The sequence below is a fragment of the Leopardus geoffroyi genome, chromosome D4, assembly GCF_018350155.1.
Source record: "Leopardus geoffroyi isolate Oge1 chromosome D4, O.geoffroyi_Oge1_pat1.0, whole genome shotgun sequence".
In the NCBI taxonomy this organism is placed as follows: domain Eukaryota; kingdom Metazoa; phylum Chordata; class Mammalia; order Carnivora; family Felidae; genus Leopardus; species Leopardus geoffroyi.
This window is the reverse complement of record NC_059342.1, coordinates 41,832,383-41,847,500: the sequence shown is the minus strand read 5'-3', so window position 1 is coordinate 41,847,500 and position 15,118 is coordinate 41,832,383. Positions and strand designations below refer to the sequence as shown.

General features: G+C 35.2%; 1 protein-coding gene and 1 long non-coding RNA gene across 25 annotated transcripts in view; one reads left to right on the top strand and one right to left on the bottom strand.

The window, feature by feature from the left end:
- Positions 1-493, bottom strand: part of LOC123592677 — a 26,671-nt gene extending 26,178 nt beyond the window's left edge. Inside the window, exon 1 of the long non-coding RNA XR_006709904.1 lies at positions 1-493. This exon is cut by the window's left edge and continues 422 nt beyond it. This is a non-coding gene — a long non-coding RNA (uncharacterized LOC123592677).
- BNC2 (basonuclin 2) overlaps positions 1-15,118 on the top strand; it is a 441,344-nt gene that overhangs the window by 143,178 nt on the left and 283,048 nt on the right. Inside the window, exon 2 of one of the 24 annotated variants that reach the window (XM_045468005.1) lies at positions 9,441-9,491. The exons of the other annotated variants lie outside the window; for them this stretch is intronic. The gene's annotated coding sequence lies outside the window, so the exon portion shown is untranslated. The remainder of the gene's footprint in view (positions 1-9,440; positions 9,492-15,118) is intronic. 24 annotated transcript variants of the gene reach the window in all.

Sequence of the window (15,118 nt, the reverse complement as noted above, 5' to 3'; positions counted from 1 at the left end):
TGCACTTGGATTTTAAGTAGATGGCAGTTAAGAAATTGGTAATGTTCCACTCATTAAAAAAAATATATATTGTAGTTGCTTTCTTTTTCTAAAACCTGTTTTGCTTGCAAAAGTTCATGAGGACTAAATACTTTATTGAGTTAATTAGATTTTTTAAAGCATTGGTAATGAAGGAAAGAAAACAATTTGGTAGGCTATAAACTACTAGAAGTTTAGAGGTACATCTGCAAAAGCCAGTGCTCGGAGCCAGGGTTTTGTAGGATTTAGCTAGCGAACAGTTTTATCATGCCTTTCTAGATAGGATAAATGCATTTGAATAAGGTGTATTTTGACATATCCTGTAGAGGGACCCTGATTACTGCTGATACAGTAAGCTGGGATTTAAATGCAATCAACATAAACCCAATAAGCAACTCTTTATGAGCCATTTCCCATTCTTGCAAGTTAAAAAGTTCATTTCCTCCCAGAGATACTCCTTTTCCTTGTAGAGTGCCTTGAGAGGTATGTTTCTGAGGCACATCCCTGCCTGGGTGGCTCTCTCCGTAGTTGAAACAAGAGTATGTTTTCACTGACTTTAGGAACAAGCAACTTGTGCCGCACTTTAAAAATTAGATGTCACGTTTAGGGTTTTCCTTGAGGTAGGGGAGGTAAAGTGTGTGTGTGTGTGTGTGTGTGTGTGTGTGTGTGTGTGTGTGTGTGTGTGTGTGTGTGGTGTGAAGGGAAGATTGGCTTAGATCTCTCTCTAGCTAGAAAAGAGTTAATAAAACCAGATAGAGATAATGATCAATTGATAAATGGCTATTGAACCACATAGATGGTGTTAGATTGCTTCTTTGGCACTAACCCATTTCCAAGTAGATTTGAATCTAAGAAGACTTTAAGTCCTGGAAAACATTTTAGCTAAAAAACAAATAAAAGTAAATTATACAAATGATTGATCAGAATTAGGAAAATAATTTGAAATCACTGAGAGAAAGAAACTTGTACAGCTAAGCTATTATGATGCCTTTGATCCAGTTACTTTGTGGATAAATACAGATCTATTTTGTTTCTACCTGTGTACGTGTATATGTGTCTGAGCCTCAGTTGACTATATGAAAAGAGTAGAAATATAGGGAGGTAATTTATGCATAATGGAAGCTATATAAAACTATGTAATATTATACCATTTACTAAACAGAGTAGTAAAATAAAAGGAGAAAAATCACAGCTTTAAAAAGTGTGATTTAACTATATATATGTATGTGTGTATATATATGCATTTTTATTTTTTGATTTTATCGTAGTTAGTGACTCCCCTCCCCCTCTTTTTTTTCTGTCATGGTTACTAAATATTTACCCTCCTGTTCATTTTTGGAAAGCATGTAAAGAGTGTATGAGTTTACATATTTGTTTTTTCCTTCAGGATAAAAACATTTGAGTTTGAGTAAATATTATGTGAACTTAAATTCAAACTGTGTAAATCTAAAAAATATATATGCTTTACATGTTTAATATGTTTATTTTCTGTACCTGTAGTTCATCAGCAATGCTGATTCAGTGTGTGTGCATGTGTGTGCACACGCGTGCTTGTGCACGCAGCAAAGACACTTTTCTTGAAATGTTATTTCTTGAAGTTAACAGTTTCAAGGAATACTAGTTTCAATATACACATTAAGCCACCTTTTGTTTTACTACAGGTAAAAGTTGTCCAGTGTAATCAGGTATGCAAAATTCTGAATAAAGAGGTTTTTGTATATTATGATTATTTTAATTTCTAAGAAAAAATTGATTTAACTCATGAAATGAATAGAATTGACTGGGTATACTTTTTTTATTTCGAAGTTTTCTGTAGTGATATAAAAACTATAAGATTCACCTGATAATTTCTTTAAACATTAGAAAAGACTGAGTGGCAGGTTTCAAAACTGAGCTACAGAGAATTAGCTACCAATATTATTTAACTAGAGCAAAACTTGTAGTGGGAAATATCTCATGAATACTGAGATTCAATAATCTAGATTTGTGTCTTCTACAGTAAATTAGGAAGTAGGGCTATAAAACTCTTTGTCTTTTGTATGAGCAGAGTTGTGTCTGATTATATGTAAATCTGTCAGTCTGTCCAGTACTAACAAAAAGACATCACAAACTGAAGCCAGTTTAGATTTGGTAGAATTAAGTATGTTTCCCTTAAGTTCAAGATATGATAATTTTACTACATTTTCCTGTCTTTCTACATCTTTCCCATGTTTAAGCGTGATTTTTTTAAAAAGGATAATTTTTTTTCCATACAAATATTTGATAACCTTAAAGGGCATGACTCTTGGACTTTCGTAAAGGAAGTTCTTTTTTGAGTTACTTTGATCAGTGACAGGTCGAGAATGACCAGAAACCCTTTGCTCATCTTCTATGTTAATCTCCTAGAGTCTAGAATGTTATTTTGCTCATTTTAACCTCATTAAGTTTTGTTAAAAGCAGAACTAAGGCCTGCTTTTAGAAGTTGTTTTTTTAAATCAGGTTTTAAAAGGTGATTTTTCTATTTCTATAAATATTTTGCGCATTTGAGAGACTATCAAATAAAATTCTTTGTAGCTACTTCAAGGAATGCAATAGTCTAATATATTTTGAAATCTTTCCAGACATGAAACCATAACAGGTAAATGGCTCCAGCCCATGTTTTACACATTATTAGAGACATTCACCTTTTATTATTGGTGAGGTGTATTTAACCTGTTTCAAATAAAATGTAGATCCCTTAATAAGGTCTCTTTTCAGACACAAGTGAAATACTAAGTTAGAATTATAAATGACTCTGTGCATCATTATGTAGTAATTTAGGATTCACCCAATGATGTAACAAAATTAACAACATAATTTCATTGTGAAACTGTGTCTTATTAAAGAACAACTGTCTGACATTCTCTTAGAGTTGCTTTATTTAACTTCATGCAAATATTATTAGTAGTGACATTTTTCTATTGTGCATTAGATTCTCTCATTAGCATGATGTGTTAGTTATCACCAGAGAAATCATTTCTTAGGTAGGTGAGGGGCAAACCAAGAAAGCTAAAAATTAAATCAACGATTTACATTAATACTAGAGCGTCTGCTCACCAGAGATATGACAGAGTAAAGCAAACTTTCTTTCTAATATAAAATCTAGCACATTTCAGAGAAATGATAAATAAAATATATTGTAGGAAATATATAATAACATTGCTGGAATCCATTTAAAAGCATGTTTGATATGAATTTTTCTCCCAGTAGTCTTTTAGTTCTTTCTATTCATATAGGCAAACACAGTTTCAGTTTGTTGAATCTGTATTTTAAAGTGGAAATGGTGGTTTTGTCTGACTTCCTACCTCCCCTCACCAAATAATTTAAATGTTTATTCACCAACAGTTTAAAAGGCACACATACAGTTTTTCTTATAAGTCAGATGCCTAATTGTATATCGTGGTTTGATTCTTCTTTATTGTTTGTCCAGTACATTTTTATTCTAAACTCTGTCCCACTCATGTAGACGTCCCTTTTAACATAGGATGTATATTCTTATTTAATCAGAGCCCTGAGTAAAGCAGTTGATAGTTAATGGTCTTTGACAATGACTTTCATTGCCAGGCATCATCCATCCCTAGGTTTCTGCACTTTTCCCTCCCTTTTTACTCCCCTTCTTATAGTTGGTGTGTTTTGGTAATCATGTCTTAAATTGACCAAACTTATGGTCTTGATAGGAAAATATTTATATTAGGAAGCATGTAATTTCAGCCTGTTGAATTACCAGGCTGCTACCTCCAATTTAGTTCCCTTCTCTAATTGGAGTGATAATATGTTTCATTTTGAAGTTTTAACTACAGACATATATTCAAATATAATTCTTAACATCCACTCTGATAGTGTAACACTAAAATGCGAATATTTGCATAATTGTGAAAATACATATTGTAGCATAGACAGGTGCTTGTGTGTTGGCCTGTACTTTAAGTCTGTGTATAACCTGCAGACTTCACATAACAGATATTGTCTAATTTGTAATACAGTGGAAAGGTAATAGGGTCCTATACATGGTATTTATGTATGTGTTAATGAAAATAAAGCATGCACAAAATATTCTCAGATGTGTCTGGCGTATGTGAAAAACCTGTGCACAGATTTCAAGATTATTTTCAACACAGTACACTAAGTGAATTTGAACATAGTAGGTGATCATTTTGAAATTCTTTTTCCCTTATTTCTGTCAACTGCAAACTGGTACTCTGTGTAATTGTTAAGTCTTGTGCTTAAGGTGAGTCGAGCAAGCACAGTTGAAAAATAAATCCCTGAAGGTGCAGATACCTTATCTATAATTGTAGGTATTTTTTATAATTATATTTATGAGTGTATCTTAACATTCAGTGATAAATCCAATTATTCATGCATGGCTTTATGGAAATGTGATTAATGTAGTGACAGTACAGATTTGGGCTACCACAGCAGCACATCCTCCCTCTCCTGTGTCAGGGTTAAGAGCCGCGGCAAATCCTCCCTAACTAATTAGATGCTGAGTAAGGCATCTCTGAGAAGTTGGGGCAAAAGTGAATGGGTCACAGCCAAAGCAGGATTGCAAGGACTCCAGTGATAGTGAAAGCATTCAAGTTTGCCAGGTCGTTGTGACACAGGGAGCTGATTCTGAAGGAACAGACTGTTACAGATAGTGAGCTGGTGTCATCTATTTCGATGAAAAACAAAAATTCTAGTGCTTCTGCCTTCCCACCTTATATGCATTACACATACTTAAAGAAAGTTACATTGGGCATCCACTTATAACAATCTACAAGGGTTTTGAGAGGATTTTCCTTGTGAACATGAATAGCTAATGACTCTGTACAGCCGAAGAGGTATTTTCTCAACTTGGACTCTTGATTAGAATATATGTATCAAAAGGAATTCAAGAAGAAACTAGAGTTTGCTTTAACTTGAATCCTACTATTTTAATCTGTATAAGAATTAACTCCCCCCCCCGTAGAATATTGTCAGGGAACTTTGTGGTCATAGGGAGAACAGAGTGGATCGTGGGATGACTTTTTCAGTGAGAAATTTTGTCTGGGGCTCCCTGCTTGTTACTGTCCAAAGAACATAGAGTATAATGGTTCCAAGATTTTCTTTCACATGAGATTTGGAGCCTGGTTTGTTATGTGCATAGAATGAATTCTTCACCATGTGAAAATCCTCTCGTACCTTTGTATGTTTTTGCTGTTACATACCTACCCTTTTCTAGGCCTTGGTCAGAAGATTGTTTGGGGATTGTAGGAAATGATTGATCTCACCTCTGTCTGCCAAAGCTGATGCCATTTTTATTTCCCGAAAAGCAGCTGGCTTCCACATTTTGCTTGGTGATCTTCATCTAATGAAGGACAGGGAAAAGAGGGAGAAAGGGAGTCAAAGACCCTTTCAAGGAACTTTGACATCTATTTTTGAGCGTTAGAGAAATAAAGGAAAAGAGGCATAATTCAGGAATAACAGCCTTTATATCCTGACATAAAAGCAAAACATTGTGTAAAAGAGGGGACTTTTTCTTGTAAGGTAAACTAGTAAATGGGCAAGAAGAATAAATTGAAAAAACACTCTGAGCAGCTCAAGCTCTAAGAAAGTTTTAGGCTATGCAAGATGACATCCCAAAAATGACGCCTAGGACTGTGACACCACAGTGTCTGCATCTCACTGAGCATGATCTGTACTGCTGTCTCTCTCTCTCTCTCCCCCCAGGTTTAAAAAAGAAAGTTTAGAGAATAGGAAAAATAGAAGTGTTGATTCTTTCTTTAATTTCTGCATTCCCCGTAAGAAGCCTAGCAAGTTTCATGGTGGAACATTCAGACCCTAAGGTGAAAAAATTTATGACTGGAGTTCCTTTGGATGAGGGCAGTGTGCAGTGTCATTCTATTCAAACACTCTTTGTAGCATTTCATGCCCCAGAGTCAGAGATGAGGAGAAGGGAGGAAGTTCTGTATCATTTCTTCATTCAGAGTCTTCCTTAATGGAAATGCTTGTGGAACAACAACGTATTACTCAAACTGGCTAGCTTAGAAATCAGATTCTCAGCTTATTAATCATCATTCCAATTAAAAAAAAGAATTGATCCTTTAACAATGAAATAATATCCTTTTGTTTTTCTTTAATTAAGCCCATCAGTTTTTCATTTCTCCCTGTTAGGAAAATGAAAATAATCTTGAACAGTAGGAAGTTACTCATTGAAACACTGATTCTCTTGAGCATATCTGACATCTTATTTACTCAGTATTTTGGACTGCAGTGTTATTTTGCTACTGTCTGTAGGGTTTGTGTGTTGTTGAGGGGGAAGGGTTGATTTAAGTCTCATTTTTGTTTGGTTGGCAGCAACTTACTTAATGACCTAAATACATGGTTAGTCTGCTCTTTTTTCCTATTTCCGTTTCCCATAGACCTAGTTTCTTTCTCACTTCATTCTTTCCTTTCACTTCATCTCTCCTTTCATGAATTTCTCCTTACTTTCACTGGCAATTTTTGCCCTAATAGAAGAATTGAAATGCACCTTAAATGTAACAGAAACTGAATATGACCTTTTTGCCAATATATCATTCCGGCAGAGGTATGGGAAAAGAGGTGGCATCCTCAGATGTGGTCCTCAGTGTGTGAGTGCTGACAGGAAGACTGTCCCGAGTTTTGCTACGTAAGGGTTCTGTAAGTAAGGGCGTGATAAAAACGTGTAACCAGGGGCCCAGGCTTATCGTTCAGAGGCGCTGAAAGGCAGCTCAGTTTGATCCTTTCCCTGTGTAAGAAAGTACTTAGCTGAAGAGATTTTGCTTTTCTATTTTTTCTTCTTTTTTTAAAAAAAGTAGTTCTTGGATTTATCATTTTGTACGGTTAGACTTCTATCTGTACAAGAACAGGAAGAAGACACAAAAGGTTTTCCTTCAGTAGGTGGAAGGTATGGCTCTTTGAGACAAACTGCAATTAGTAAGAGTTAACTGGAACTTTTAAAAAAGGAATTAAAATGATGGCAGGGCTAATACTAATGGATGACATTATGAAATTGAAAACATGCAGTATACATAACACAATGAGGATTCACTACTGTTTTGTTTTTAATAAATTTTAACTCATTGTCTTACATGGCAGAGAGATTGTTAAAATTGACAAGATTAAAAATATTATTCTGTATGGGAAAGACATAGCTTCTAGTTTTATACCTGCTGTGCTTTTGTGTGACTGTCATGAATTTTTCAACTTTATTAAGGTGTTTTTAAGTGGCTATTTGTTCTCTAGACAGTTCTTCAGGACTCCTGTTTGATGATCGGAGAACCTGAACCGGAGGTTTGAAAAGAAAAATTTTAGGATAATGAATATTTTACATGCCAAAAATAATTACTTTCAGCCGGCTTAACATAATAACAAAACCAGTATTAAAATGAGAGTCTCCATTAGCAGGATTTTAATATTTTCTTTTTCTTCTTTTAAATTTAAGCAAGAAAGATTTCATTGACTTAAATCATTAGGATGGCTGTTTGGGGCACCTACTCAGGCATAGGTAAAGAAAGCTGCCCACTCCTGTGCTCTATGCTAGTGCTAGAGGGTAGTGGATATGACTGGGAGGCCACTTGTAAGATATGGGAAAAAATTATACACCGAGCATAATCCTGAAAGTACCCCTTGAGTGAGAATGCCTGTAAACATTTCCTTTGTTGACCTTGTGTCAAAACCTAACTCGAGTCAGCTAGGTTGTCTGCAGCTTTATTTAATACTGCTTTTCTTCTGTTCTTTGTTTTTTAGTTATAAAGTTAGAGTACCAGAAAGAACCCAAATCAAAGCCCTGCTCTAACACTTACTATATTGCTATGGAACATAGTTAAAATTCATATTGTTACATGACCATGTATTCATGTGTGTTGCATAGATATGCAGCAAGTGTGCACCTGTCCATTGGTTGGTGGTGGGAATTAAGTGGTTTATTTCTAGGTTTGTTGAGGATTTGTTAATGGCTGCCTCAAATGCAGTGAGTGTGTGCATGGCTCCCCCTCTTAGAAAGAATTTCCCATTTAGGAATCTCATTGTAATGATTCCTTACACTATAACATTTCTGTCCCTTGAGCATAGCTTTTTTTTTTTTTGACGTTTATTTATTTTTGAAACAGAGAGAGACAGAGCATGAACGGGGGGGGGGGGGGGGGGGGGGGGGGCAGAGAGAGAGGGAGACACAGAATCCAAAGCAGGCTCCAGGCTCTGAGCCATCAGCCCAGAGCCCGACACAGAGCTCGAACTCCCGGACCGCAAGATCATTGAAGTCGGATGCTTAACCGAGTGAGCCACCAAGGCGCCCCGAGCATAGCTTTTTAGTGAAGCTCCATGTCATTCATTGGGAAATAGCTTGATTGTTATTTTGCAAATTGGTATTTTCAACCAGTGACAAACTATAGTTCTCATACAAGTTAAAACTAAGCTGGGATAGAGATACCAAGGTGAGAGCCTTTAATTCCAACTTCAAATATGTCCTCATTTTCTTTCCTAGACACTTTTTTTTGTTCTCTTGAGCAACTTTGGAAAGTAATTATTGGGCTGAATAAATCTTAAAATATGTTACCAATCCTATTATCTACTAAATAGAGCTCATTGTGGGAAAGAATTTTTCCAGTTTTACTATATTTTTGACATTTATCATAAATTAAGCAGGAAAGGGTAGAGTTACAAGTCCAACATCTGGGAGAGCTTGTTTCAGTAGCCAACCTGGAAGCCCGAACCCTGGCTTCATACAGGTGAGACATGTTATGGGAATAAAGGCCTTATGCATTTAATGAACCCCGCCTGCCTGTCAGCTTGGTTTTTCATGCACCATTGTTGTTCAAATAAGAAAAAGAGAGTGTTCACAGCCTGTGGTGAGATTAGAGTAATGAAAATGAAGTGTTAATCTGTTGATAGCAAGTACATCTCATATCCTGCATCCTAGGCCACATTCATGCGTGCATAATATATTCCAGGTTTTCTCATGACCAGAGAAGCTTGGATGTTCATTATATTAAAAACACCCTTTTGGTAAAAGTGAGAAGTTGGTTATTTTAACTTGTGCAAATAGTTATTTTTAATAATTTCTTTAAAAACCCACCAGTCAAACCTGCCTTCTGAGTGTTCTGATAAAACCACTGTTCTTTAGATGCCAGTGTCCTTATACTTTTGGTCTCTTAAAATTTTTTTTGTTTTGTTTTAACAAATGCAGAATGCTGATGAGAGCCTCAACATAAAAGCCTATTTAGAGATATCCTTTTCTGGAATTCAATGATTAATAGAAAGAAGGGAGGGGTTAAGTGAGGACAGTACCTTAATCCCCATAGAACATGGGTTAAATAACATTAAACATTCATTATCACATATTTTATTTTTCATCTTAAAACAATGAAGTGCAAACAAAAATAACAAAATCAGGAGTCTTCTAGAACTACTTTATGTATTTACAGCTGCCATGATGTGATCCTGAGGAGACCAGTTTAAAGCTTTGGTCATCACTGGTGAGAATTAACTGTGTTTTTTCATAAAATTTCTTTTCTAAAATGTTATAGTTGATCAATCAACATGAATGTAATAAATTATATTTTACCTAGAATTTTTGTTTTAGTTTTTTGCCATTTTTTGATATGTTTTAGATTTTCTTATGATTTTATTAAGTAGGCTCTTTGCCCAATGTGGGGCTTGAACTCATGACCCTGAGATTGAGAGTCATATGCTCTAATCCACTGAGCCAGTGAGGTGCCCCTATTTTTGTCATTTTGCAATTGAGAGATCTTAATTTTTTCTAAAACTGACATGTTTAATGAAGAAACAGTAAGTTTAGTCTTAGATCATACCAAGATGTTTCAAAGAAAATAATGTGAACATTTATATGCATGCTGTCCCATAGGATCATCTCTTTAAAAAGTACCTTAAGAGATGGTTTCAAAAGAAGTATAATAGGGGTGGGGAGCGCTATATTAATAATTGAGTTCCAGGTGTCTGCTGCTAATTACTAAAATTTCAAACATGGTATTAAGGAAAAATACTTTCCATAAGGAATATATCATATTGTTGTTCAGGTATGAGGCTTAAGACTATACTTATGGAGCTCATACTTATGGTATTTTCTCTTTTCCGATTTCAACTGGGAGTTGAGGAACGCAGTATGATCGTTACAGTTTTGTGAACTGTTTACCTAAAGTTGTTCAAGTTGTTAAAAATCAAGAGAATTTGGGGATTAAGGTCTGATTGTGAAGTAAATTTGGCATATATTCAAAAGTTACTTTTTTAAGGTGAAAATGGAAGAAAAATGCTTCTCTCTTAGGAAGGAAACAACTAACCAAAAAATAATCTTTCAAGAATGTGGACCAGTGATAACACATCATTTCAAAACACTATTCTAAAATTGATTTAAATTTTACTTTTTAATAAGTTGTAATATGACCTGTCATAGCCTATTTAGTACATTACTGTACAGTACATCATAGATAGCCTGTTAATATAGTTGGATGAAGTGAAAAGGTACTTTCGTTCCTTTACTAAAATAGGGTATTTTAATTTGTAAAGTCCAGTAATAAGTAGAAGTACAGTGTTGCTGTGGTTGACTGGAAATAGTGAAATAGAAAAGATTTTCTCCTTGTACTTCATTTTAGTCAAGAAAAAGAGCAAATAGAAATGCAGGGTGCCTTTGTCATAAACATCTGCTTTTAGGTAGTAATAATTTTTAAAGAAATATGCCATGACTGTGAGGGTCATTTGAACCTGCAATAATGTCTGTTTAAATATATAAATACATATTGTGACATACATGTGGTGCCTGTAAAGATGTGTATTTGCTATAATATTTATGCATCCTAAATGTTGACTTTTAAAATTTACCTTGAAGATATATTCTATTTTCATATTAGGGTTAGTTTTCACTTAAGTGCATGATCATTCTAGAAAGGAAGTACAGAAGCGTTAACATGGGAAGGAGCAAAATGGATGTGTAGATCTGGGCAATAGTTTGACATGAACATCTTTTCTGGGCTGGGACACTGGTTGAAAACCAGTGTAAGTCTTTGTCAAACTGTTCACTAAGATGAGATCATCAATTCTGGATTTACTTTTTAAAGCATTTTAATTATGAAAATGATTTTGCAATTATGTTTTATTGAACAACTATATTTTGAAACTCTGCATTGTTTAAGCCCATGAAATGTGTATTTTTAAATCTCTGTTCCTAGATACCCTTCTCTTTTTCTTCCAAAAACTCTACAAACTGTCTTTGGAGTAGTGTGACATTTTAAAGATCAGGAGTTGCCTAAAAGGGCATGTGGAGGTAAGGTAAATTAAACCAGTGGGGTGAGTCTGATGGGGTCTGTGGTGGACCAGAAAGCTCTTCAGCTCTAGCCAATTGTTACCAGGTGGGAATGCAGGCCTGGTGTTGTGAGATGATCCAACAACAACGACGACTACCTCCCTGCCCCCCTCCCCCCTCACCTTCTTAAATGAGAAGCCAGAAATCAAGATTTTTATGTGAAATCTCCTGATTTTTAAATCTTGGCAGCCTTTTCAAATATTTTTTAAAGTGTGTGGTCCAAGCAAAACTCATCTGCAGGCTATATTCAGCCTACCGGTTGCCAGATAGAAACCTCTGTTTTAGATAATATTTTAATGGATGAAGATAATAGTTTCATTGCATGTGATCATTCATCTTGGGAATTCCCCGCTGGGATGAACCAAATTCTTCATTTTTTTCCTTCACAATTGAAAAAAAGGTTTAGTAAATATGTTTCTGGTGCTGATAGTTTTGATGTATAGCTTTTCTCTTTATGACCCACATAAAAAGAAAAACATGTGAGCAAAACAAAAAAAAATGGTCAAAGGATTTTAATAAAGGTAGGAAAGGTAAGAATTTTAGAATTAAAGAGAAAGAAAGGGAGATTTCTAAACTCTGAAAAGAATCCCATGATTTGTGTCAGTCATTGATGTAGATGAAAAGCTGAATTCCACTATAAAAAGCTTTTCATTTCACCTTTAAGCAGTGATTCTTGGCCCTGAATCTTTGTGGGATTGCTTTAATTTACCAGGCAATTGATTATGATGTCATGAGGAGGAGATGGACCACAAGGGGAAAACTTCCCCATACTAATTTGGGCAACGCCAATATTTTATACAGGCTTCAAGAAAACATCATTTATGTTGTATAAGATGAAGTTTTTAGTGTCTATTTAAATTTTTTGAAGGGGCTCTTTAAAAGATATAATCTATTCATAATTGAAATTCTCCAGGCAAATCAGATATCAACATTTTCAAGAGAACAGGTAATTAATTGGTTTGAAATTCAAATTGGAGGTCATCCTGTTATTGATTTTCGTGGGAACAGGAAACAAGAACATCTTGTTAAAATGATCTGCAAGTGGGGCCTAGGTGTGCCTAGGTTCTGTCTAGGGCCTTGTTGAACAGCATCACTGGACAGTATCAGACACCAATCAGAAGGGAGTCATTCCTGATGTAAACATAATAAGCTGTTGGTTTGCTTCCAAAACTGCAGAGAAGAGCTGAACTGTAGAAAAGACCAGAGATTAACAGTTTGTTTTATAATAAGTCAGGTATTTCAAATCAAGTGACTGGTGCAGCTTGTTACGAAGCATCTGTAAGTGTGTCGGAATGACGTTAGTATGCCATGTTCAAGTTCAGCATTAACACAGCTGTGACTTACCACTTTCAGAAACCTTTCAACTGGGAATTTGATAAAATATCTTTAATACAAGGGGAGGGGAGCACTGAAGTAAAGAGTGCGGTGAAGAATAAAGGATAATATACTCTTTAGATGCTCTTAATTTTTATAAAATAACCTTTGTGCTTTCTGTTTGATAGTTGTATCATTCCATATAGGAATCTACTTTATAGCAATTGTTTCTCTCTGCTGTGTTTATACTTTTTGAAAATGGTATAATGTGAAGGTGACATGAACTAAGTGGGTGGCAAACATTACGCCTTTCTAAACTGAAATATTTTAATTTTAGCTGTGCTACACAAGTTGGAAACTTAATGCAGCTTCTTGTGGTTCAAAGTAAAATCCCTAAAAAAAAAAAAAAAAAAAAAAAAAGAGCAAGCCTTCCATTCTAAATACCCTGAAGCTGTTAATTCAGTTATTTCCAGGTTGACATAGTTTTGTGTAGGCATGACAGTGGCACCAACTATCTACATTAAGCCTTAACATTCCACAGAACCATTTCAAGTTTATTATGAGCTTCAAAGACTGCTCGTCCCTAAGAGAATATCAAGTTCAAGCATGTCACTTTGCCATAGTCACAGTTAACTTTCTTAAATCAAAAAGTACCTTTCTTGAATCAAAAAGTCTGATTTTCAACAGGTGATCCTTGAATTAATTTCTCAGTTCACTACAGACTCATTTTTCTGACCCTCTGTTGCTGCCCTCTTGAATCTTGTCCATCCATCCTGGTAGCAATGGTTGGAAACTACCCCACAATAAAGCAGGGCTTATCACACACAGTGTGTTTAAAATTCTGAGATGATGTCAATATTCTTTTTCAGCTTTATTTCAGGAGTTTGTCATTGATCCCATTTTACCAATTCACAGTAGGATTTTCATTGCAGTATTTAAACATGTAGCTGAGGAGGAAAAAGATGCTGATGTTTTCCTCGCAGCTGGGAATTTTACACCATGGAAGGCTAGTGCTCCAGGAAAGGATATGGGCTGTTCAGCCTGATCCTCCTGGTACACTGCTTCTCAGGGAAAGGAATTCCCCATTTCCTGAATGTGAAATGCCTACCTTTTTGGAGGTTCCTGGTCTTTGGCTCCTAACTCACTTAATAAACCATCCCTGTCTATACCTTGCATCTCAGAGATGGAACTTGACGGACTAGTCAGCATTGCAAAGGTCACTCTAAAGCTATTGGCAGAATACACTGCCCTTTGTTGCTCAGTGATGATAATGCTACTGTAGCAGTTAACTGGGTGCATTAGATTGAGCTACTTTTCCAGAATACCAAATTACCTATTTATTTCATTTAAACACCTGATAGAATGCCCATTCACAAGCTGTCTCAAGTGTGTTTTCAAAAGGGATCTTAACGATACTTGAAATACCAGTGCTTTGGCCACAGGAGGGATAACGTGCAGAGTGTGTACCCGTTGTATGTTTTGCTTCAGTAAAAGTACTTCTAAATTATACTTATTTTGTAGTTTTCTTATTGCCCAAAGTGAAAACTTTTCCAACAAATTTGAAAGTCCAAGGTATTCCAAAAAGATCCCTTATGTTATTTTGTCTTTTGTTAGTATGTCAATACTTAAAATTATGTTATGAACTGACTTTTTTATTAACAAAAAAAATAAAGCTTCATTTCCTTTCATGTTATTTTCCATAAATACAAAATGTGGAAATAACTTTAAACATACTGCAAAAGTGGGTTTCACCATATTTTTATGTATGTAAATTTACTTCTTAATTTACTTAAGTACAAAATTATATTCAGAATCGTAGAGGAATGATTGATAAATGATCACACTACTTATTTGATAGCAGGGGAACTATACTTGAAATAGTTTGCATTTTGCATTCCATTAATTTTTTTTTTGTGGCACCAGTATAGTCTTGATATAATTTCTAGTACATAGGTAACATCTTTGCCTCATTTCTCGTTTAAATAAAAATGAGTAAAGATCCAAGATGCTAAGGTGCTAGCGACTTTCACTTATTATTTTCACTTATGCATGTACTTTGGACTAACTGCTTTCCCAAATGATTTGCCACATACTCATCCCTCCCCTCAGCCCTCCTCCAGTTATGTTTGGTCCCAATCAGATTGGCCAAGCAGTGTAGGCATTTAGAATTAATTCCCTCTTTGGTTTCAAAACAGTAAGTGAAGACTCAGAAATCCCTTTAATTTACCTTTTAGTATCTGAATACAGCAGAATCTGTCCTGCCTTCCTTTCATACATCTGTTCAGTTGTTTATTGAGTTAGGTAAGCACATCTAAGGCAGAATATATTTCCTCTGTCCAAAATAATAGAATGAAATCAGTGTTCAATTAATTCAACACTCAAGGTAACTAAATGATTTAAAATAGGATGGTTAGTTGTAAGTTCAGACTCTGACCGGTATCTGGAAACAAAGTATAGTGACAGTTTTGTGTT